This window comes from Eulemur rufifrons, chromosome 19, assembly GCF_041146395.1.
Source record: "Eulemur rufifrons isolate Redbay chromosome 19, OSU_ERuf_1, whole genome shotgun sequence".
Taxonomy (NCBI): domain Eukaryota; kingdom Metazoa; phylum Chordata; class Mammalia; order Primates; family Lemuridae; genus Eulemur; species Eulemur rufifrons.
The window spans coordinates 37,654,117-37,677,842 of NC_091001.1; positions in this window are offsets into that span (position 1 = coordinate 37,654,117).

Sequence of the window (23,726 nt, forward strand, 5' to 3'; positions counted from 1 at the left end):
TCCCACAAGTGCACTTCTCCTCAGAGTAGGCCACCATCTAAGAGTTCATTTACTACCAACAAAATGTGCCAAGACCTAAACTTACTAAATAGCAACAATTATAATGTTTGGAATCATAATGATAGCAATGAGAAACATTGACTGAGCAGTTTCTATGCATCACTCACTCTTCCAAAGGCTGCATAGCTATTTGTCCTTTTATTTCTTAATGCTACCCTATGAGATAAGGTGTTTTATTGCACCATTTTATGGATAAGGGAACTAAAGCCTTCCTGGAAAAAATGACATATGATTAAGAAAATAAGCAATTAATTAATTCATACAAAGCTTGAAATGGCTGATAATGTTCAGAAATAGCTGGAATGAAGAATACACTTCTATTGCAGAAGACTTCTTCCTAATTGATGAATTTTAACTCAAAAAAGAAACAAATTAGAAAAAATTATATAGTGGTTACAGAAAAACCACTTTAAAAATCAACATTCATTTATGACAAAAACTTGGAGCAACAAAGAATACAAGGGAATGTCCTTAACTTAATAAAGAACATCTAACAAAAACCTGAAGCTAGCCTCACAATTAATGGTCAGAAACCAGACACTACCATTGTGAGCAAGGCAATGAAGTCCCATCTCACCATTCCTATTCAATAGTGTACTGAAAGTCCTAGTTGGCTTAGTAAGAAAGGGAATGCAAGGAAACATATGCAGAATAAAAAGGAAGACATAATATTGTGTTTATTTACAGATGACATAATCATCTATGTAGAAAATCCCAAAGAATGAATTTTAAAAAAAAATAAAAAAGGAAAAAAACCTCTGAGAACTAAAAAGAGAGGATAGCAAAGTTGCATGATACAAGGTTAATATACAAAAATAAATTTTTCTTTGTATGTCATCAACCAATGGTTGGAGTTTGAAATAAAATAAAAGTTCTATATAATAGGTCCAAAAAAGAAGATAAAGAAATACATAGGTATACATCTAGCAAAATAGATATGATATCTGTATGTGTAAAACTATAAAATTCTAATGGAGGAAATCAAAGGTTTAAGTGGTGAGATATTACATGTTCATAAATCAGAAAACTCAATATTATGTCAAAAATCAATAATATGGTAATATGCCAATTTTTCCCAAATTGATCTGTAAAGTTAACACTGTCTCAGTGAAAATTCCAGAAAGCTATTTTATAGATATCATCAATCTGTGAGGTTGATATAAAAAGGCCAAAGACTTAGAAGAGCTAAAATAGTACTGAAAAACAACAAAGTTAGAGGGCTCAAAATACTCAATTTCAAGATTTACTAAAAAGCTGCAGTAATTAAGACAGCAAGGTATTAGCAAAGAAAAAAGGATACATGAAAAAATAAAAATCCCAGAAATAGGCCCATTCAAATGTAAGCAACTGAACTTTGACAAAGGAGGAAAAACATTATTTCCAATAAATGTTGCTGAAACCTTTGGACATTCATATTTTTTAAAAATGAAACTAGATACAGATCTATACCTTTTGCAAAAAATGAAACTGGACACACACTATACCTTTTGCAAAAAATTAATGCAACATATACTTAAATGTAATATGCAAAATTATGAAACTTCTAGAAGAAAACATAGAAGAAAATCTATGTGGTCTTGGGTTTGATGATGGTATTTTAGACACAACACAAAAAGTATAATCCATGAAAGAAAAAAATTGATAACTTGGACTTTTTAAAATTAAAAAACTATGTTTTTTTTAACAGAACCAAAAGACAATCAATAGGCTCTAAATATTTCCAAAACACATATCTTACAAAGGACTTGTATGTACACAAAATATACAAGGAACCTTAAAACTCAACATAAGAAACCAACCACCCAATTTTTAAAAATGGGCAAAAGATCTGAACAGATACCTCACCAAAGATATAGTAAATACACATATGAAAATATACTCAATGTCAATTGTCATTCAATCATTGCAAATAAAACAGTGACACAACAATACACCTTAGAATGACTAAAATCCAAACACTGAAAATATCAAATGACAGTACAAATGTGGAGATCTCATTCTCTGCTGGTGGAAATGTAAAATGTACAGCCACTTTGGAAGATGGCTTGGCAATTTCTTACAAATCTAAACATAGTCTTTCCATATGATCTAGCAATCGAGTTCCTAGGTATTTATCCAACTGATGTGAAAACATGTCCACATAAAAGCCTGCACATAAATGTTTATAGCATCTTTATTCATAATCGCTCAAAACTGGAAGCAACCAAGATTTTCTTCCATAGGTGAATGAGTATATGAACCATGATACGTATGTACAATAGAATATTTGTTATTTAGCATCAAGAGAAATGAACCTTTAAGCCATAAAAGATATGAATAAATCTTAAATACATATTACTAAGTGATAGAAGCCGATTTGTAAATGTTATTTATTGTATGATTCCAAGTATATATCATTCTGTAGGAAACAACCTCACTGAAGGCGATGGGAAAAAATGGTGCTAACCTAAGTAACTTTGGACATGAGTGGGATTTGTAAGATTAAAAGGAGCTATACATGGGCACTGTACTCTGGTTGATAAAGTGTTTTACCCATGGGTTAACAATTCTGATGCCACTCTGCGTGTACACTGCAATTGAACAATTAAGCAAGTGAATGAACAATTGTGGGAACTCTGGTTCTCACTATTGGAGTGAGAGGTTTCAGATATCGAGGGAATGATCCAATTTGCCTGCTCCCACCCAATCCCCAATCCCACCTTGCTAAAGGACAAACCACTCTAAGGTACTTCTAAAATGTGTGGGTTTTTAAAAATCATATTTTAAATTCTTAATTTATAAATCCTCTGAACATTCTGCTTTCCCTTATTATAATCATTATTATTACATAACAAAGTTATAATATATAATGAGTTTAAGACAAGTAACCACCATTGTCTAAGCACTTTGTAAATATTATCTCACTTTGTCTCGGTAACAACCCCATGAGGAAAGTAGTATTCTAATTCTCAAGATGATAATACTGAGGATTAGCAGTAACAAATAGTTTGACCATGGTATCACAGCTGATTTAGTCATTCCTTAAGTTGACAGCTATTTTTTTGTTTTTTTTTTTTGAGACAGAGTCTCACTCTGTTGCCTGGGCTAGAGTGCCATGGCATCAGCCTTGCTCACAGCAACCTCAAACTCCTGGGCTCAAGCGATCCTCTTGCCTCAGCCTCCCTAGTAGCTGGGACTACAGGCGTGCGCCACCATGCCTGGCTAATTTTTCTATATATATTTTTAGCTGTCCATATAATTTCTTTCTATTATTACTAGAGACGGGGTCTCACTCTTGCTCAGGCTGGTCTCAAACTCCTGAGCTCGAACAATCCACCCGCCTCGGCCTCCCAGAGTGCTAGGATTACAGGCGTGAGCCACCGCGCCGGGCCGACAGCTATTTTTGAGCAACACCATGTGCCAGTCCTTGTGTAGTTAGTCATTAGGTGTATGCTGATGAGCAAATTTTCAGAAACCATGCCCCAGGGAAACCTACAGTCTGCTGTGGAAGACAAATGGTATGCAAGGAACCATATCAATGTGCAATTAAAGTGTCAGTTTATAAACACAGTCAACAAAGTTAGGGTCTTTACTAGTTAAGTGGAGACAGCAAGCCTCTCTAAGGAGGTTATATGCAAATGCGGGTAAAAAGGATATGAAAATTCCAGAGTTCATGAGAGTGCAGGAGATATGAAAATATTTTCCTGGAGGAGGAAACGGACCATGTGAAGATGCCAAGGCAGAAATACTCTTGGTTTTCTAGAAACTAATAGGGAGTAGTATACAGAAGAGCAGGTATACTATCACAGGATTATCACACATCATAGTCCTTGCTTGCACGCAAACCAGAACGCTACAGAGTCTCTATTTTAAACATTTTCTCCTAAATATAAAAGATGTTTACTGTAGAAAATCAACAAAAGTCAGAAAAGCACTAGAAGAAGGCAAAAATAATCAGTAATCCCATTGTACACAAAAAACCACACCTTTTATTTTCCAGTCTTCTAGTAATTTTTCTCTATCCATATATGCCTTTTACTTTTAAAGAATTGAGATTACTCTGTATACTTTTTAAAAAAATAATTGGATATTTAGGCCGGGCGCGGTGGCTCACGCCTGTAATCCTAGCACTCTGGGAGGCCGAGGCGGGTGGATCGCTCGAGGTCAGGAGTTCGAGACCAGCCTGAGCAAGAGTGAGACCCCGTCTCTACTAAAAATAGAAAGAAATTATATGGACAACTAAAATATATATATACAAAAAATTAGCCGGGCATGGTGGCGCATGCCTGTAGTCCCAGCTACTCGGGAGGCTGAGGCAGGAGGATCGCTTGAGCCCAGGAGTTTGAGGTTGCTGTGAGCTAGGCTGAAGCCACGGCACTCACTCTAGCCTGGGCAACAGAGTGAGACTCTGTCTCAAAAAAAAAATAAAAAAATAAAAAAATAAATAAATAAATAAATAATTGGATATTTAGGATTACCAATGTATTGTAAAAATTTCCCATGTTACTAAATATTGTGCCATGACATTGTTTAAATGGCTACTACTTGCAAGCCAACTTATAAGTAGGTAATCCTTTTAAAAATACTTTATTGCTGGTGATTTTGTGGTTTTTTAAATTTTAAATTATTAAAATCAACCCTGGCTGAATATTCACAAATGATATTTTGTTTATATTTCTAATAATTTTCACAAGATGAATTCTTAAATGTAGAAATACTCTGCCAAACAGAATAAATATTTTTAAACTTGCTGATATGTATTGCTGAACTGCCCTACCAAAGACTTTTTAAATTTACATTCACATCAGAATTGTATGAGAGGCCTCACTTCCTTATACCCTTGGCAACCTAAAAAGATTTATTTGCTTTATTATTTTTTATTTTGATATGCAAAATATAGATATTGCAGCTTTATTTTGTCTGTCTGTTGACTTTTGACTTCTTCATTTGTGAATTTTTACTCACATTCTTTGTCTATATTCCTACAGGAAATAAATTAATCAATTATTCCAGTGGCAGTTATTAACTCTCTTTGTCTGTATTAATTTAAAATATGGCTAAGTTGAATATATGCATCTAAGCTCTTTCTGAATTTTCTCTTGCATTTTATTAATCTTTATTCTACTTACTCTACTACAACACTGTTTAACGTATTATAGCTTTGTAACATACTTCTGTAGCTCATAACGTTAGACCAGAATCATGATTCCTCAGTTTTAAGCTTTTATTTAATTTTTAAAAAATTTATTCTTCCAAATGAATTTTATGATTTTTTGTTAATCTTAAAATAATCTGCTATGATTTTTGTTGCTGAAGTTTTATTATACTCATAAATTCACTTAGAAATAATTGAAGGTATTTTTTAGTTCAATATTGTATTAATATAACAGGAAATATACGATATGTCTCCATTTTTTCAAGTCTTCTTGATGTCCTTCCAATGTTTTTAGTGTTGTTCATATAGGGCTTATATATTTCTTATTAAATATGTTTCCATATGCATATGATTTCCCCTCCCCCAACACAATATTTTCTTATTGCTAGATTCTACAAGTCAGTTATTTGTGTTTGACTATTTAGTGTCATCTCTACCTCATTAAAAATATTAATTGATTTTATAGTTTCCACTCGATTTACTTAGGTAATATCCATTAAATATAGACATTCAATAAACTTTGTCTCTTTTAATATCTAAAACTCTTATATACATTTATCACACTATTACATTGGCTACAGTTTACACCAAAAGTTTAAATAACAATAGTAGGTATCTGTGCCTTGTTTCTATCTTTGTCAACAAGAGTTGACATGTACCACGTACTTATTTTGTGCCTGGAACTGCTCTGAGTACCTTTCTTTATAGTTTTAAAACTACTTTATATATTAGAAACTACTTTCATTTCCATTTTTTATATCAGAGACACTAAGGCACAGAGAAGTACAGTAAATTGCCCAAGGCCACACAAGGAATTAGTGGTAGAGTCAGAGATTTGAATCCAGACAGTCTGATTCTAGAACCCAGATCCTTCCTACAGGGTCTTCTAGACAATGGTCATAGGGCTGATGCTGAGCAGGGGAAAGGAGTATGTGGTGGAGGAGCAGCATGGGAATAGAAGCCTATACTCTGTGTCCATAAATCCAGAATTTCCTTTATACATCTTTCCTCTGTCATAAAGCTCTATTTTCCAGGAATGCAACTTCTTTATGAATGTCATTTTAATCTTTCAGTGTATGGAAAAAATTGAAGAAGATATTTTTCTCTGACATCCTGCATTCTAATTTGAAATGGCCACAGCTTTTGATCTCTTGGAAAGCATTTTAGCTTGAGAGCTGCCAAGTGGGGCCACAGGTGGAAACTGAGAGACAGAGAATACAAAAGGTGAAGTACCAAACAGGCCAGGCCAATCTTCTGCCAAAGCCTGCAAACCCTTCCAATCCCTTTCTAACAAACTCCCCCCACTACCTGATGTATGAGTCACTGGACTTCTCACAAAAGGCCAACGGAAAGAACTGAGTGAGTAATTATGACGATTAATTATGCACAGTGACTCATTTAGCTCTATACCCAGGATCATGAAATTTGGGTCCTCTAAATGGGAACATTATGTGCAAGGATCACATAGTCTGCGTGGAGTCCAGGAATGATTCCTTCTATTTGATTAAGCATTAAAAAGTCAGCATGAATAAAATTTTTAGGAAGATAGAACCAAGGGAGGAAAAAAAAAAAAAAAAGAGGTCTGAGTATGTGATGAAAAAGTATTGGTCTAACCTTAGTGTTATCATGTTTTCAGCTTGTAAACTATCAATATACTCTACATAATGGAAAAGGAAAGAGAGAGAGAGTAGGGATGATTATATTGGGAGAGATGTGGAGAGAAAAAACAGAAACTCCTTTGCTTTCTTTGGTCACGTCAAAAAAAGCCTTCGAAGCTGACCGCCATCACTCTATCAATTGGAGGTATAACATTAATCATTAACTTTGGTTGTAGTTTCACTGAGAATCCAAGTTAGCCTTTTAAATCATGTCCCAAAAGTCCTGACTGGAGGATTTTTATAAATCTCCCTCCCGTGCTTGTTCTTTACTGCACTTATTCCAATAAGCATGCTGAAAAGCGTGGTCGCTAAATACTGATTTGCCCATTCAGTAATTCTTAGAGCTGTCCAGGCCTTTGAGACAGCTGTCCCCTCCCAGCTTGAGAATGAGGCCCTCTGGAAGAGGCAGGGTGGGAGACTGGCTTATTAGACAGGAATTGACAGTCATAGAAAGAAGGGCATGGCAGACCCCTCAGAAACTCATGTGGACCATTGTGGGAGGATTAGCAAAGGAGAACACACTTCAGGAGGCCTGTGGGCACATCTCCACAAAGAATAGAGAACAGGAAGGCAGAGGGAGGTGGGGTGAAGGCAGTCCATACTTTTAGTTATATATTTTATTAGTCCTGATTTGGCATTCAGCGTCTTTTCTCAATATTTTGCATCCATTTCCTCTCAACTCTTAAATATTTATCCCATTCAGGGCATTATATACTCTATGATGAGTTGGCATGGGCACTGTTCAATCTGCAGTAATCTGTATGCATTTATATTGCAAACTGCTCCCTAATTGGTTTTCATCCAAGTAATCCCACAGAGAATAAGGTTACATGCTGAAAAGGGCTGAGGTGAGAGAGTGGGTAAAAGGGGACTGGGAACTCTTTTCCTGGCCTTATTAGAATGCTGTGAGCATCTGCATTAAGGAGAGAAAGATGTCCAAATTTCTGAGGTTCTCCTAAGTCATGAATAAGCATATAGTACACCCCAGAGCACACCCAACAAGCTAGAGAGACAAAATAATTTGGAGGCAACTCCAACCCATTTCTGGATAACGTAATGGCTGGTATAACGTAGATAGAATATTAGGTGAAAAGGGGATATATGAAGATAAGTAATTGGAAAAATAATTAAAATCGAGAAAAATTAAGCATTTGTCTTACTTCTAGAAATCTATGATTTTGGAAGGAATAAGCTGCAAGCAAGCATTTTCCTATGTGTTTCAAAACAAGGGCACCTAAAATTATACCTCTGATTGCTTCTTCTTCTTACTGTTTTTGTCTCTCGTGGGGCCCGTGGATATTTTTATTCATTTTTAGCAACACGTCTAGTGTGGCAGTGGTATGTAGTGCACGTATGTGAATTTCTCTAAATACAATTTGTCCCATTGTAAATGGGAATGAAGCTTTTGTAAGCCCATGAATATGTTTCACTAATATGATTTAAAAGTGAAAATATTGAGACCTTATTTTAAAGTTTTAAAATATGTGATGAAAGTTTACCTCTCTGAAAGAAATATTACATTTTGAATTATATAAATATTGCAATTGTCTTTACTCACTGAAAATAATGTCCATCTTTCACTTGCTATCCTTAGCTGGGCTGGTGCCTTGATTAGGATAATTTGTTTCAAGTGCACTACGGTATAGACAACAGATTGCATAAGGAGACTGGCGCTTCTATATTTTCTATTATAAAATGAGAATACCATGCTTGGTCATCATGCTTGTTTTAAAAGTAATTATCATTTTCCAAGTCCAATTCGCTCTCAGAAAAGGAATCCGGAATTAGTCTTTCTAAAACAGAAAAAGAGACAGTGGTGTAATTGTTCTTCCTCCTGGGAAATATGCTTTTCCTTAACTACATAAAGCAACACAAAAACTTCTATAAATAATTACAGTAACATCATGCTATGCCAAGTAAATAAAAAAACACTCTGTATATTTAGGATTAAAGAATGTTAAAACAACAGTTTTAAAAACACTGCATCAGATCACAAAATGAAACCACCCAAAGAACTTGTGGTAAAATAAGTAGGTGTAACTCCATGAACTCTCACTTTGAATTATCTTATTCTCTTGCTTATATGTCAAGTGACTTACTTTATGATGGCTTAAATAGAAAAGTCATATTAAAAAAGAAAGACTATTTTTCTACCAAGAATCATATAGGCTCAAAGGCCGTTTAACTTAGCTCAGTCATCTAGTTTATTTTGCATTAGAGGAACTTCTCATTTAATTTACCAGTCCATAATAGGTAACTTTTTCAATATGGAGCTAAAGGTCACTATTATATGTAAGGAAAATTAAGCCGATGTTCTTGGTTGCCTTACAGTTCTCCTAGTTCAACTACTCCAATAAATGAACATGTACAACAAGCCGAAGGGCTTTTTATTACAAATTTAATTCATTTCTCTAGACAACTGTGAAATTTGCCATTGACATTAGTCATTACCCCAAGGCGAACTAAAAGATGATCTCAGTTAATAAATGATCCTTAACAAGGAACGTTCCTATCTCCTGTGATATTGGCACAGGCACATTTTATTAATGCAGGGCTTGCTTCCTGCCAGAACACCAGCATTCACGACTATTTGGTGTGCTTGTTTCCTCTTCCTGCTCCTGATATTAATAATTATGCAACGGGATAATTAGCAACACAAAGAGACAGTACTATGAGCTTGAAGCTAGATTTTCAGCACGTTAACCTTCTGGGAAATAAAGAACAGAAGCAAAGAGTCTAGCCAAATAACCAATGCAGGTTGATTTCACAGTGTGTAAAAGGCTAATTATCTGTGAAAAGTCTGACCTCAAGTAACAAAATTACAGAAATGTGCAGGCATTTTATTTTAAATAAAACTCAGAGACACTGCGTCCTATTCTAAAGAAACCTGATTAGCAAATGTATGAAAGAAGGGACTTGAAACCTAAACAAAAATAAGCTCCGAAGGAAATGATGGTATCTGGAAATAAATGTTAATGATCAACACAGACACCTGAGAATATAGGATAAAAAATAAACTTCAACTTCCCTTGCCTACCCCCAACAGACAGCCTTTACAATGAAAACACACACACGCACACACACGCACACACACGCTCTCTCAGTATGTGACAGAAGTAGGTTAAGTGTATTTTGTTTACTGGAGACAGGCTACAATAAAAAGGAGAAAATATTACTACTTCTTTACAGATACCATATGTAATTCATTCTGATATAGGAATATTTATCCACTAGCAGTAATAACAAACCACAATTTTTGTCATGAAAAAAATAAATTGTATTTGCAAAAAGCAAACACATTACAGAGTGTGTAAAAATGCAATATTCCCATTTTCTAGTCAGAGTTCCAATTTATTGAAGTAACAGAGCAGAAAATGCACTGACAGCTGTTACATTTTATTGCGAATTAGTATATACGTTTTATATCCAGTGAGCAAATGCATGATACATTGTATTCCAGTAATTGCCACTGGCTTTCCAAATGGAAACCGAATGATCTTAGTGCAATTACACTCAGGAGAGTACATAGAACAACCTCTAGTTCTACGTTATAGCACTTTAACAATACTATTATTAAGTATATTTTGTTTTTTCAAGAAAAAAATTAAAAGATTGAAAATTTCAAAACTAGATTTAAAAAAATCAAAAAAATAGTGCTCACATGGCGTATATGGTTCCTCATTAAACCTAGATGACTATTTTTTATTTAAGTTACATGTATTAGGATATAATAGTTTGGAATGTTCAGGAAGGTTAAACAAAGTTTCTGTCCTCGGGCCCCCTGTTCTTTGTTTATTATATCAGCATTTTACTTTCTGTGACGTCTCCTTCTCCATTCCCCCTCTTAGCAATAGAATGAAGGGATTTAAAGTGCTGAGAGTGGGGGACAGACAGGTATTGGAACACGTTAGAAAAGGAGCTATATGCTGAGTTTTCACTTTACCTCGAACAGCCAAATCATCTTTGATTCCCTTCCTCATCCTTCCCCAATAGCTACTCCTCCTAACGTGTGTGCATTAGCTATAGTCCTAAGGAGAGAGCCATTTGTTTTCATAAGGGTTAACTCTGATTTCATAGAACCTGCTAATGCTTAAGACTGTGGGTTAACAGGTAAGCACACTCCAACATTCTAACCACCTTCCCAGTCAGTTCTAATTTGTTAGAAGCAAATTTCTCGCATACCTTAAGAAGCCTCCTTTTTTTTTTCTATTTTTGCAAACCTCTCTAATACACTTAAACCCTTCTTCTTGGCACCCCATCCCCTAACAGCTTCGCTACCGTCAGTCTCTGTGGCGAAGCCTCCAATAAATCCGGCTGTCTCCTCCCCTCTAGTGGTTGCCAGCCCGCCTTGCAGCACAGGGAAAGCCGAGGTCTGCAGAGGACCCACACAGGGGCATTTGTGCAATTCTTTTGGCTTAGAGAAAAAAATAAACCAATTGTCTATTGCTGCAGAAAATAAAATTTATCAAGCATTTAAAACAATATGCTAGTGACGGCTACAGCTTAATCAACACCAACCTGCTGACATAGAATTGCAATTTGAGCTAGTTATTAGTGATTGAATTAACAGCATGTCACAACTTGTATCTGGTTTAATAAAAGAAACCGACTAATGCACCAAAACCATAAACAACATGTAATAGGACTTTCCCCTCTCCCCTAGGCTGGAATTGAAATCCCACGTAGCTAGAACAAGAAAAAGCAGGGACCACTCCATTTACACCTTGAAGGACTGTCCCAAACAGCTCTGGACTTCCTTGCATAGGACCCAATACATCGTCAGTACAGTGGACCCTCTGTAGAAACATCACCAAAAACAGAAACAGCAGTAACAACAAAACTGATGACATTTCTTACCCAGATATCAGAACAATGGTGTGACAAATAAAGCTGGTGGTGATGCCTGTTGCCTCATCATTGCTACCTTGATTAAATGAAATCTAACCCCCTCCACCCCCTTACAGCTGTTTCTAACCCCAAAGATGTTCAGACACCTATTTGGAAGAAAATATATTGAGCTTAATACTGAAATCCAAAGCATATATCCTTCTTGTTTTCTTATAAAAATATACGAATATTATGGGTTTATGTTTTACAATTTTAAAATGCAAGTTAAAGAATTCTCCTACATCCAATGTAACTTACAAATAAACCTTGCTATTCCAGAAGTGCTTTGCTCTTTTATCATAAAATAAATATTAAGGTTTAATTCTGGATATTAATCGTGCCTAAATGTCCTAAAGTTTTTTCATGTATTATGACGAATGACTAATGTGGACCATGTCTACCTATAATTATTTGGATTTAGCATCCTACACTATTCATTGAATTCTTTGGTAAACAGAAGATATTAAATGTACGTATGACTTACCTATTCTGAACAGCTTACTTTCTCTCTTTTTAGAGAACAGATATTTTGGAGAATTAGTTTAAATTAATGTTTAAGGAAATGAAAAGGAGCTCACTCTTATCTATATGGAGGAGTCTTTATTGACTAAAATAGATAATGTGGCTTTACTTAAAGAATTTTTTTAAATTTTTAAATTTAAAAATCGGTATTGATTACCATTGAATTGATAATATCAAGTGCTTTTTCAACAGCATAACAAACAATATGCAAATATAATATACAAATAAGGCAGAAATTTCCCTCTCCAAGTTAATGAGAATCCTAATATGAAATCTTTCCAAACGTCTATAGACAGCTAACTGGGGGAAATCAAGTACACTTATCTTCTGATTCACTGAAAAGGGGTCCTGCAGGGGCTTATCTGATCTCAGCAGAGACTGAAATAAGGTAGTTCCTTGGGGATTGCATTAGATCTGAGTGAATGTGTGGAGTTGAAGCTTGGGGAAATAAAATAAACCAGTTATGAAAGACGTACATGATCTGTCACAATAGACTTTCTTCTTTTTTTTTTTTTTTAAGTAAAATCAGTGAGAAATCTGAGTGATGATAATTTCTTTCCTAACACATGCAGTAGAATAGTCATTTCCTCTTATTTTATTTTGGTTTCGGTAGGTTTCTATTACCCAACCCCAAATCCTCATACACTCCTAGAGCACAGATGAGGAAACAGTGGTTCAGGGAGATGGCATGATCTGCTGGAAGCACAGGACCCAGACCACACTCCAGGTTTCTATTGCTCTTTTCTTGTACGAGAAAAAAATTTAAGTCTCCTCCAAGCATTATATGTGCCTTATCTAAGTGGATTTTTTATTTCAGGATTTATTCAACACCCAATATGCATTCTAGACTAACATTAGTTATTGTACAAACAGGAAATATAAACTGATTTTAATATTTTTCCTTAGCCAAAACAAAACAGCAAGGGGTTTCTGAAATTTCTGAAACAACTATTTTCAAAGAAGAAACAAAAACTAAATTAATGTGGCTTATGTATAGATTTGGATAAACTACACTATTTCTTCCCCTTGTCACTTATCAATGGAGCTGATTGTAAATGCCACTTCACCAGATTAATTTTTAAGGGTAAAATATTTTAAGTTAACTCATTCATCCTCAATTTCTCCATCTGTGCAATAAAATTGCACTATTTCTATCACTTAAATTTTTCTGTCACTCTTTTTTGTAATATCAGAAAAGAAAATTTCCGAGTATTAGAAAAACATACATTTGGGAAAATTAATGAATTATCTTGATCACCTCTTGACATACCTTACTTGTAAATTGCCTAATCTGAAGCAATCTGGACAATGGGCACTTCTTTATGCTTTTTTTTTTGGTAGTAGATTGAGCCTGTTTCAGAAGTAACAATAGAGCCTCAACTTAGATTGGGAGTTTATCAGAAAACATGATTAAATGTGTTATGCATTTTGAGATCATACTTTTGTCTCAAATTTATTTGTTCACCTAATATTAATTTAGTGTCAGGTAATGGTACTTATAACTGGAGATGTATTGATGGGCAAAAACAGAGTGATTGTTCCCATGGAGGTTACAATTTAGAGAGGAAAACAGACAAGGATCACATAATCATACAATTACTAGTAAATTTATGCTTTTAAAAGTGTTATACTGGGGTAAATCGAATAGGGCTCTGAGGTTTTACAAAAGCAAATGGGTGTTAAACCTGGTCTCAGAGGTGAGTGAAGGATAATTTGATGAAGTGATGGAATCCTCAGGTGAGTAAGACTGGGCTAAGGGAGGGTGTGTGTATTACAATTGTGTGACAAGGGAGCTGCAGGAAGAGCAGGTAAGGCAGGGGAGATGTGCAGGATGCCCAGGTAAAGGCTGTACAGTGGGAAAGCACCTGAGGACTGGAAGAACACAGGTGGGACCTCAGGGCTGGGTATAGTGGGGGCAAACAGAGGGGAATACAGCTCCAGGCTATAGGGCCAGACCAGGTATATCCTTGGAGGCCTTTCCTTTTTATTATACCGGTCTTAATTCAATAAGAGGTGGGAAACTCAGTACTTTTCAGGTGGGGGGATCATGCCACTCTGCTGTGGTGAGAAGAAACATTAAAAGGGGCAAGGCTGGGTGCAAGGGGGTCATAGGGTTGCCAAAATATGATCACAAATCCTCCAAATTACTGCCCAGCACCGATTAGCATTTTGTATAGAATAGTTCTCTTTAGTTAATTTTTTAAAGTAATAATTTACAGAGAACTTTTGTATATGTTTGATCTTCCTAGCAACCCTTTGAGGAGGTCAGGACAGACATGATTATTCTCCACAAAACAGACAAGTCAACAAAGTAATTAAGATTGGGACCCACTATTTCAAACTCTTACTAACTCTCTCTCCACCATTTAATAACATCCATAAAATTGACATTTAATTAGTATAAATTTCAAAAAAAAGATGCATCAGATGGAGATGGTTTTCTTATAAAATAGATTTTTTTCTTTATTTTGATAGATTTATTAGTTTACCATCTCCACGTTGTGCAGCTTGGCCTTGTAAAGGGATTAATGAGAGAATGTTTGTTAAAGAGTTTTTCAAGCTTTAATAGAAAGACCTACATGAGTACAAAGATTCTATTTGTTTTCATCATCACAGTGTGGCTTGGGGAGCACCTAAGCTTGACTTGAATGATTTCACTTCAAAAGATTGGGTGCACATCATTTTTCTGATGCAAAAAATAAAGACATAAATAAAAATTCACTAATACCTAGAACCTGGTTTAGGTTAGAGAGAAAGGGAAACCTAAAATATTTGTCTTCACATACAGATTTTGATATTAATTTTTATCTAACTTCATATAAATAATCTTGCCCTATGCATTAAAATACATTTACTACTTTTTAGTGAAGCACCTCTATAGGATAAAAATACTTGAAAAATGGAATATTGCCAAACTCAAAGAAATAGTTAAAATTGCATAAATATTGTTGGGTAACTATTTTTCTACATTCAAAAAAGTTGATTTTACTTTCATTTATTCACTAAGGAATAAAAACTTAGAACTTAGGAAGTGCAGTGTTTGAATTAGAGGGTTATATATAAACATGAGTAAGACTCAATCCTATAATGAAAGTGCTTATGAAGTGTTTTAGCTCTTATTTCAAAGTAGCAGATTTACCTGTTGGAAATATACTTTAAACAAAAGCGTTACCCAAAAATTTTAATAAGTTTTTAAAACTTTTTAATTGACAATTATTGTGTGTATTTGTGGGGTACAATGTGATGTTTTGATCTATGTATACATTGTAGAAAGATTAAATCAAGCTAAGTAACACATCTAAGACCTCACAACTTATCATTGTTTTGTGGTGAGAATATTAAAAATCTATTCTTTAGCAATTTTGAAATATAAAATACATGATCATTAACTGTGGTCACCACTCAATGCAGATCACTAAAACTTATTCCTCCAGTCTGACTGGAACTTTGCACCTTTGATTCACATCTTCCCTTTTCCTATCCCTCCCTCTCCCCTTCAGCCTCTGGTAACCACCTTTCTACTCTCTGTTTTGATGAGATCAGATTTTTTAGATTCCATATTTAAGTGGGACCATACAGTAAGTATTTGTCTTTTTGTGCCTGGCTTATTTCACTTAGCATTACTCAAAATTTTTGACTTAAGCTGGGAACATACAAAATTCTATCTTCATAGGCTTCTAAGGACAGGTATAAAAATCTTTTCCTAAACACTGAGCATATTTCTCATAATGATTTTGTATATAATTACAAATAAGTTTTTACTAAGCAAATCCTGTATAATTTTGGGGGGCATCATGACTAGCAAAAACTCATAAATTTGTTGTGAGTCCTTCCCCCTCCCCCAAATTATCAAAAGGCCAACTCTATGCATGTTTTGCCTCACAGTGTTATAAAGGTCATTGAATGTTAACTGTTACTATAGAGATGGGTGAATGGTGTGGGAGTGAAATGACCTTGATAAATCCCTGTTGATCTGATGTTGGTTGTAGTTTCTCAACCTTTGTGAGCACTTTATATTCCAGTCTCTGCTTTTTCATTTTTCCAACTCCCCACTATGTCTTTATTCAAGCACTAACAAAAGGACCATATTTAAGCATGTGAAATTTCACACAAACTTAACAAACCACTGTCACCATTACAAAAATACACAAAAATCCAATATTGATACTCCTTCACAAACATCAGGAATGTTGCATGGTCCTACTTTTACCAAAAGTAATAAAAAACAAAAATGTTAACAATTTTTCATTATAATTCACGCTCCACTCCATCACTCATTTATCCTTCATTCATTAATTCTCTCAGGATATAACTCATTCATTCATTTAGTCAGTCAATGATTCTCAATAAATGTTTACAATGTGGCAGGTACTATCACGGGGAGCCACAAAGATAATTATGAGTTAATGTTCATCTCCCAGGAACTACGTTCCAGTGCAGAAAGACAAACCAGTAAACAAATAATGTAGTACAACATGGGGTTCTAATAAAGTTATGTACAAAGCATGATGGGAAAATTAGCAAGAAACTTCCTATGTCCTGGAGAGACTGATGATCTTAAAGGATGGGCAGACATTTTCTATTAAGAGATTAAAAGTGGGAGGAGCCAAGCAAGAGCCTTTCAGGTCTGCGGAAGAGCAGGAGTGAAAATATGAAATCCCAGAGAACACTGCATCTTTAGGGGAAGAAAAGGTGTGCTCTTAGCTGGTGCATAAGGCATGTGGGGCAGTCCTGTGGTTTTGAGAAACAGTAGATAGCTACAAAATTTGGTCTCAGGGCAAAATTTTCTTTCTTTCTTTCTTTCTTTTTTTTTTTTTTTTTTGGTCACCTACACTTCCTTTTAAGCTAAGCTTCTCAAGATTTCACCAAATTACTTTGCCTCTAAGACGCTGGAAAAGTTGAGACTTTTCACAAAGGTATTCATCTTGGAAGTTCACAAACAGCCAAAATGAATAAAGATAGATAAAACATTTCATAATGAAAATGATAGGCAAGGACTGAACGAGGATGGCATACTAATATAGTAAAATTACGTCCATGGGCATTAGAAGGCCATCAAACATTTTTAAAAGGTTTTACTTTGAAATGATGTCAAACATACAGTAAAATTGCAAGTACAGTACAAAAAACCATTTTTTCCCCTGAATCTTTTGAGGGTGAATTGCTGACATAATGCCTCATTACCACTGAATATTTTAGTGTTTATTCACTACAAATAAGGACATTCTTCTGCATAACTATAATGCCGTCATCAGCATCAGGAAACTAACATTGATATGCTATCGGTATTTAATTGGTAGAGCCCATTCAAGTTGTGCCAGTGGTAACCCAAAGTGTTTCTTTTAACAAAGGGATCAAGTCCAGAAACGTGCTGTCATGTCTTTTAGTTTTTTTTCAACCTGAAAAATTTCTTCACTCTCTCCTTGCTTTTCATGACCTTGACACAATTACATAGGAAAAGTCAGTTTTTTAGTATCATACCTTCAATTTGAGTTTGTCTAATGTCTCTTCATCTTTAGACTCTGGTTGTGCAATTTTGCCAGAAAGGATGCAGTGTCTTTTTCATTGCATCCTATCAGGTAGCACCCAATTTCAATTTGTCCCATTACTGCTGATGTTATCTTTGACCACTTCATTAAGGTCATGTCTTTGGACTTCTTCAATGTAAAGTAATTCTTTTTCTCAGTGCAATTTAATACATATTTTGTAGGGAGATATTCTGATACGATATATCTCTTTCCTCATTGAAATGTCTATTTATTTGTTTGTTTATATCCAGATGGACTCATGGATTACTAATTTAGTCAAATGTTTATAACCTCTTATAATTGTTATTTATTTTGATAATCAAATTGTACCATATATAGCTGGCAAGAGACCTTTCGAAAGGGCTTCCATCTTGTGATTTTGACAACTCACAATTTTTTTTTAGCACTTCCTTGCTTAGGGACACAGTAAGATGTTACACGTTTATGTTTCCCCTTTTCTCCCTCAGCACTGGATACAGTCATTTCTCCAGGGAGCCCTGGCCTTGTAGCAAGGTATTTAGAAATCAAGATCTAGATGCTGGGAGAGTACATTGATCTTGGGATAACACTTATTGCTGGTCTTGTCACTAGACGGAAAATATACATATGCATAGACACATAAACATACTCGCTCAGGTGTTAATATATTCATATGTCTATATCTACTTATTTATACCAACAACAATGAGTTAACACTAATATCACCACCAATCCACCATCTCAGGGTGCATTCTAGTTTCACTCTTATATGTAACTGTTTTCTCCAATGGTAAGAAACTGCTTTCCTTGTCCATGATAGACTTGGATGATTCATCCCCCTGTATCCAACTTATCCATTGCTACCCTCCCCTTGACTCTTCTTTCTCTACTCTGACCTGCCCCGCTGGTTTATTGCCACCACCCCCTCCTTATTGTGTGCTTGCTCTTCTTACTCTGCTCCAGGTTCAACAACCTCTGTCTTTATCCATGTGGTGTTTTGGGAGTATGAGCATGGCCTCACTATCATGAAAGCAAGGGAAGCACAGATTGATGCCTGCAGCCAGAGTAAAATATTTAAGGTACATATTAAGGCAAGGAATGATGAGGATAGCAAGGGCAACAGGTTCAAGATATATATCTCTGATAAAATACCGCTAAGAGTAATGAAAGAAAGAAAGCAAGGAGTGGAAATATTAAGGCGTATCATTGAAGCACTAAGTACATTTCTCAAAATTGTGAATACAGGACAGAAACAACATTATTGTTTGTTTTGTAAGATTTTGTTTGATTTTGTTTTACAGGTAGAAAAGAAGAGAAAAATTTTAGATTTGGAGATACTGAGTGTTAGATGTGGGCAAGAACATTTTTTTTCAGTTGGAGTGGTCCGGGTAGAGCCCTGGTTGTGCTGAGTGGAGGAATGAACGAAGTTTGGATGTCTTGTAGTGCAAAATGAAACAAAGAATATCTTGTTTCTGTTCTTTTAAATATTTTGTCTTGATTTATTTTTTGATTTCAGGTCTTTAATTTCTTCTGTCTTGTCTTAGATAAAGACAGTTGTGGAATACACTCTCTACCTAGACAATATTTCTCTCTCTTTTGTTCTCCTTCACTTTCTTCAACCTTTGCTTTCTTCCTCTCTTAGGTGACTGGCTAGGATATGAGGAGCCAGGCTTGGATGGGGAAGAATAGAGAGAAAGGGAAAGGAGAAGATGATGGGAGGCATTCCAGTTACATTCTTCCTTCTTGAGTCCTGCATGTTTCAAATTGCATAAGTTTCCTGTTGCTGATATAACAAATGGCCAGAAGCTTAGTGGCTTAAAGCACCATAAATGTATTATCTTATAGGTCTGGAGGTCAGAAGTCAATGTGTATTTCTTTCAAACAAATGCTATAAGTTCTTTGGAAATTTCATCCTGATAAAACATAGTACTACCATATGTTCATACAATTTTCTAAGACCTTATTTGGGTATCTTCTGAGAAAAGGACCTACTCAGGCAAATAATGGAATAACTGGTAACTGGAAGACTAATATTACCTAAGGCTTTGGCAAACGTGCTATTCTCAGACTTCAGTTTATATGTTTTTGATAATGCAGAATGATGTATTAATAAAAGACCACAAGCATTAGTGTCTTTGAGTTTTAGATTCATTATAATACTGATTTGATGACAATATTAGGTGGACTAAATAGTATTAAAAATGTTTTTGTTCCCTCTTGATATTCCTCTGTTAAGAAAGCTGTGTACAAACACTTTGGGGAAGAACCATTTGGAAAATTGTAGCATATTTGAGTCCACCACCATTTAGCTCCCACTACCTAGCTGTGTATTCTTAGGGAAGTTACTTAACTTCTTCTCATTTTAGTACGTTGTTTGTGTGTATGTGTGCAAAAGGGCTATACTTTATACATAATATCTTATATATCAATTTTATGATGCTTTAAAGCTACAGTCAAATAGTAGCTACTCTATATATTAGTTCCTTTTTATCTTCTATTGGACTTACTGAAGGAGACAAATAATACGTTTTTTTATGAATTAAATCAAGAAGTTTACTTGATTTGCAACATGGCAGACGTTTGCCACGGTGAGAACGTGAACATAGATGAAGGGATGCAGGCGCACAGCCGGCATTCCTCCGCCACACAGCCTGGTGAAAGATGGAAGTGAGAGGATACCATCTTTAACTTTTCTGAGCCTATATTTTACAGTCTGTAAAGAGCGAAGTGCTTGCTTCCTGTACTTCAGAGTGCTGCTGAGTGCATCAAAAGCAGAACTGTAAAAGAAACACCTTGAAAAAGCTAAAGCATTACAAACAGATAAGAAACTATTATTGCTATATCTTCAGCAACTATCACATTGCTCCAAATGCACCATCATTAAAGAGTTTGATAACTTCAACTGTGCATATTCACTTCTGAAACAATTTGGATCGTCTTCACAACGCTTTATGATCTGGCTTGCTTAACTAATCTTAGCTGCTTTTCCCTCTCAACATGCCACCTCCGCTGTGGCTGGTGCCGTTTCCTCCGCACACCCATATACGCAGGGATAGTGGTGCACGTGACCCAGATGCTGCCCTGACGACAGTGACCTCCTTTTTCCTGAGCAGGAGACACTCTTAATCTGGCCTTTGCAGACCACACAAGACCTAATTGGACTTCTTTTCATCTGGACTGCTTCAGCACTTTGAGTTCACATCACATAATTTAACACTTAATTATATTTTAAAAGTGGAGTAAGAGAAGGCATCCAGACAAAAATTCCATTTATTTTAGTGATAGAGAAAGCTAAGAAAAGAGAGGGGAAAAAGTGATTTCTATTAAGTGTGGCCTACCTCACCAGAAACAGGCCAATCAACCATGCGATTTTTATTTATGTTTCCTTTTCATTTCCTGAGGGCAAATATATATTCTACCCCCTTGATGAAGCCAAGAAGTGAGTAGCCATAAATCACTAGTGACATGCTGGAACCAAGCTTTTTAGGGGGCCAGAAGAATGACTGGAAGATTATTTCCAGCAATATTCACAAAATAAGGTCACTATTGAGAAAAATCTAGAAAAAAGAGGGACATCTATGTCAGATAATATTTCAAGGGATGTTGCTGAGGAATGAATAGGGAAAGTACCAATGCATTTTTAGTATCTGAGATCATTTGATTGGATTAAATAACACCCGGCACAGTCTTTTAGTTTTCTAAATATTTCTTCTGTGAATGTACCCAAGGCAAAAATTTATGTCCGTTTTTAAAAGTAAACATACCAGAATTTAAACATCCTGGTGATTTTTTTCCACCATTTGAGAGGCAGTTTAATATATTGAAAGAGTGTGGATTTTGGAGTACTAGCTTTTGCAATTATTAGCTGTTTGACCTAGAATAAAAATTCAGTTTCTACAGAAATGGGAATAATGTCCACCTCATTATTACTGAAGACTGGTGTGGAAAATGAATAGAAAATTGAACACGTATCACTTGGTATTTCAGTACAATTCAAATACATGTTAGTTACTTCTTTTCTTTTGTTGGGATTCTACATATTTATTTCTAGATACCTCTCATACAATTGTAAAAACAAACCTAAAGTTTTTAAAAACCTCACTATCGGAATGCATTATTTGGTGTTGTTACCTTCAGAGTCTGAAACACATTATTTTGATGTGGCTTTTTGTAAGAAAATAATTTCAATAATTTATACCTTGCCCACAACGTAACAGAGACATCACAAAATAATAATAAAAATAATAGTAACAATAATAATAATAAACATGCTCCATAAAGGAATATAGACTCTAAAATGCCATGGCATTTTAATTTCTTCTTTGAAAATATGAGAGACAAGAAATGGTCACATAATATTCTGATATCTGTCAGATTTAAAATTACACAAACACACACATCCCTCCTAGCTATGGTATATACAGGTAGAAATGAATCAGAAAGTAAAATTAAGTAAATTTTTAAAAAATGATTATCAGTGGACACAGTTATTAGTGGTCCCAGGAGAAATGGTTTAAGTGACTGGCATGTCAACAACTCTCAACTGCAAATCAATATGCAGAAGTATGTTACTAAATAGATATTTTCTAATTAACCTTTATATTGAGAAAATTGTAGGTTCACATGAATGTTTAAGAAATAATACTGAGAGATTCCAGGTACTCTTTACTCAGTTTCCCCCAATGGAAACATCTTGCAAAACTATTATAAAATTTAAAAACAGGATATTAACATTGATGCAGTCAAGATATAGAACGTTTCCAACACCATAAAAATGCCTTATGTTGCTCTTTTATAACCACACCCACTTCCATCCACCTCTACTCCATCCTTAAGCTCTGATAACCACTAATTTGTTCTCTGTTTCTATGATTTTGTCATTTTGAGAATGTTATATAAATGGAATTCATACAGTGTGTAACTTTTTGGGATTGAGTTTTTTTACTCAGCATAACTGTCTGGAGATTTATCTAGACTGGTGTATCTATCTTTCATTCCTTTTTATTGCTGAGTAGTAGCCTATGATATGGATACAGTCCAGCTTTTTTAGCAATTCACTCAGTAAAGGACATCTGAGTTGTTTCTAGTTTGGGACTATTATGAATCAATCTACTTAAAAACATTTCTGTATAAGTTTTTGTGCAAAAATTAAATTTCTTTGGGATAAATGCCCAGCAATCCAATTTTTGGGCCTTAGGTATTTGCATCTACTGCACTAGCTTACATCCTATTTTTCAGAACAGTTGTAATATTTTACATTTCCACCAGCAATGTATGAATGTTTCAATTTCTCCAAATACTTGCCAGCATTAAGTTTTGTCAGAATATTTTATTTCAGTCATTCTAATAGGTGTATTGTGATTTCTCATTGTGGATTTAATTTGCATTTCCTGATAATTAATAATGGTGAACATTTTTAATGTGCTTATTTGTCTTTCATATTTTCATGTGAAATATCTCTTTATATCCTTACTCTTCTCTTGATTGTTTGTTGTTTTACTATTAAGTTTTCCGAGTTCTTAATATAGTCTAGATACTAGTCCTTTGTCAGATATGTGGCTCACAGATATTTTCTCCTACTCTATAGCTTTTTTTTTTTTTCTCTTTACAGGGTTTTTACAGAGAGACTGTGTTTAGTTTTGATGAAGTACAGTTTGTGAATTTTTTTAGAGATTGTACTTTTGGTATAAAATCTAAGAATACTTCGCTTAACCCTATGAAAGATTTTCTCATATTTTTGTTCAAAAAGTTTTGCAGTTTTATCTTTTACATTTAAATCTATGGAACATCTTGAATTAATTTTTGTATAAGATATGAGAATAAAATCTGAATTTATTTTTTCCCCTCATGGATATTCAAATGCTCCAGGACCATTTCTTAAAGGAATCTTTGTCATCTGTGTCAAAAATAAGCAGGCATATTTATGTAAGCCTATTTTTTGATTGTTCGCTCCTTTCC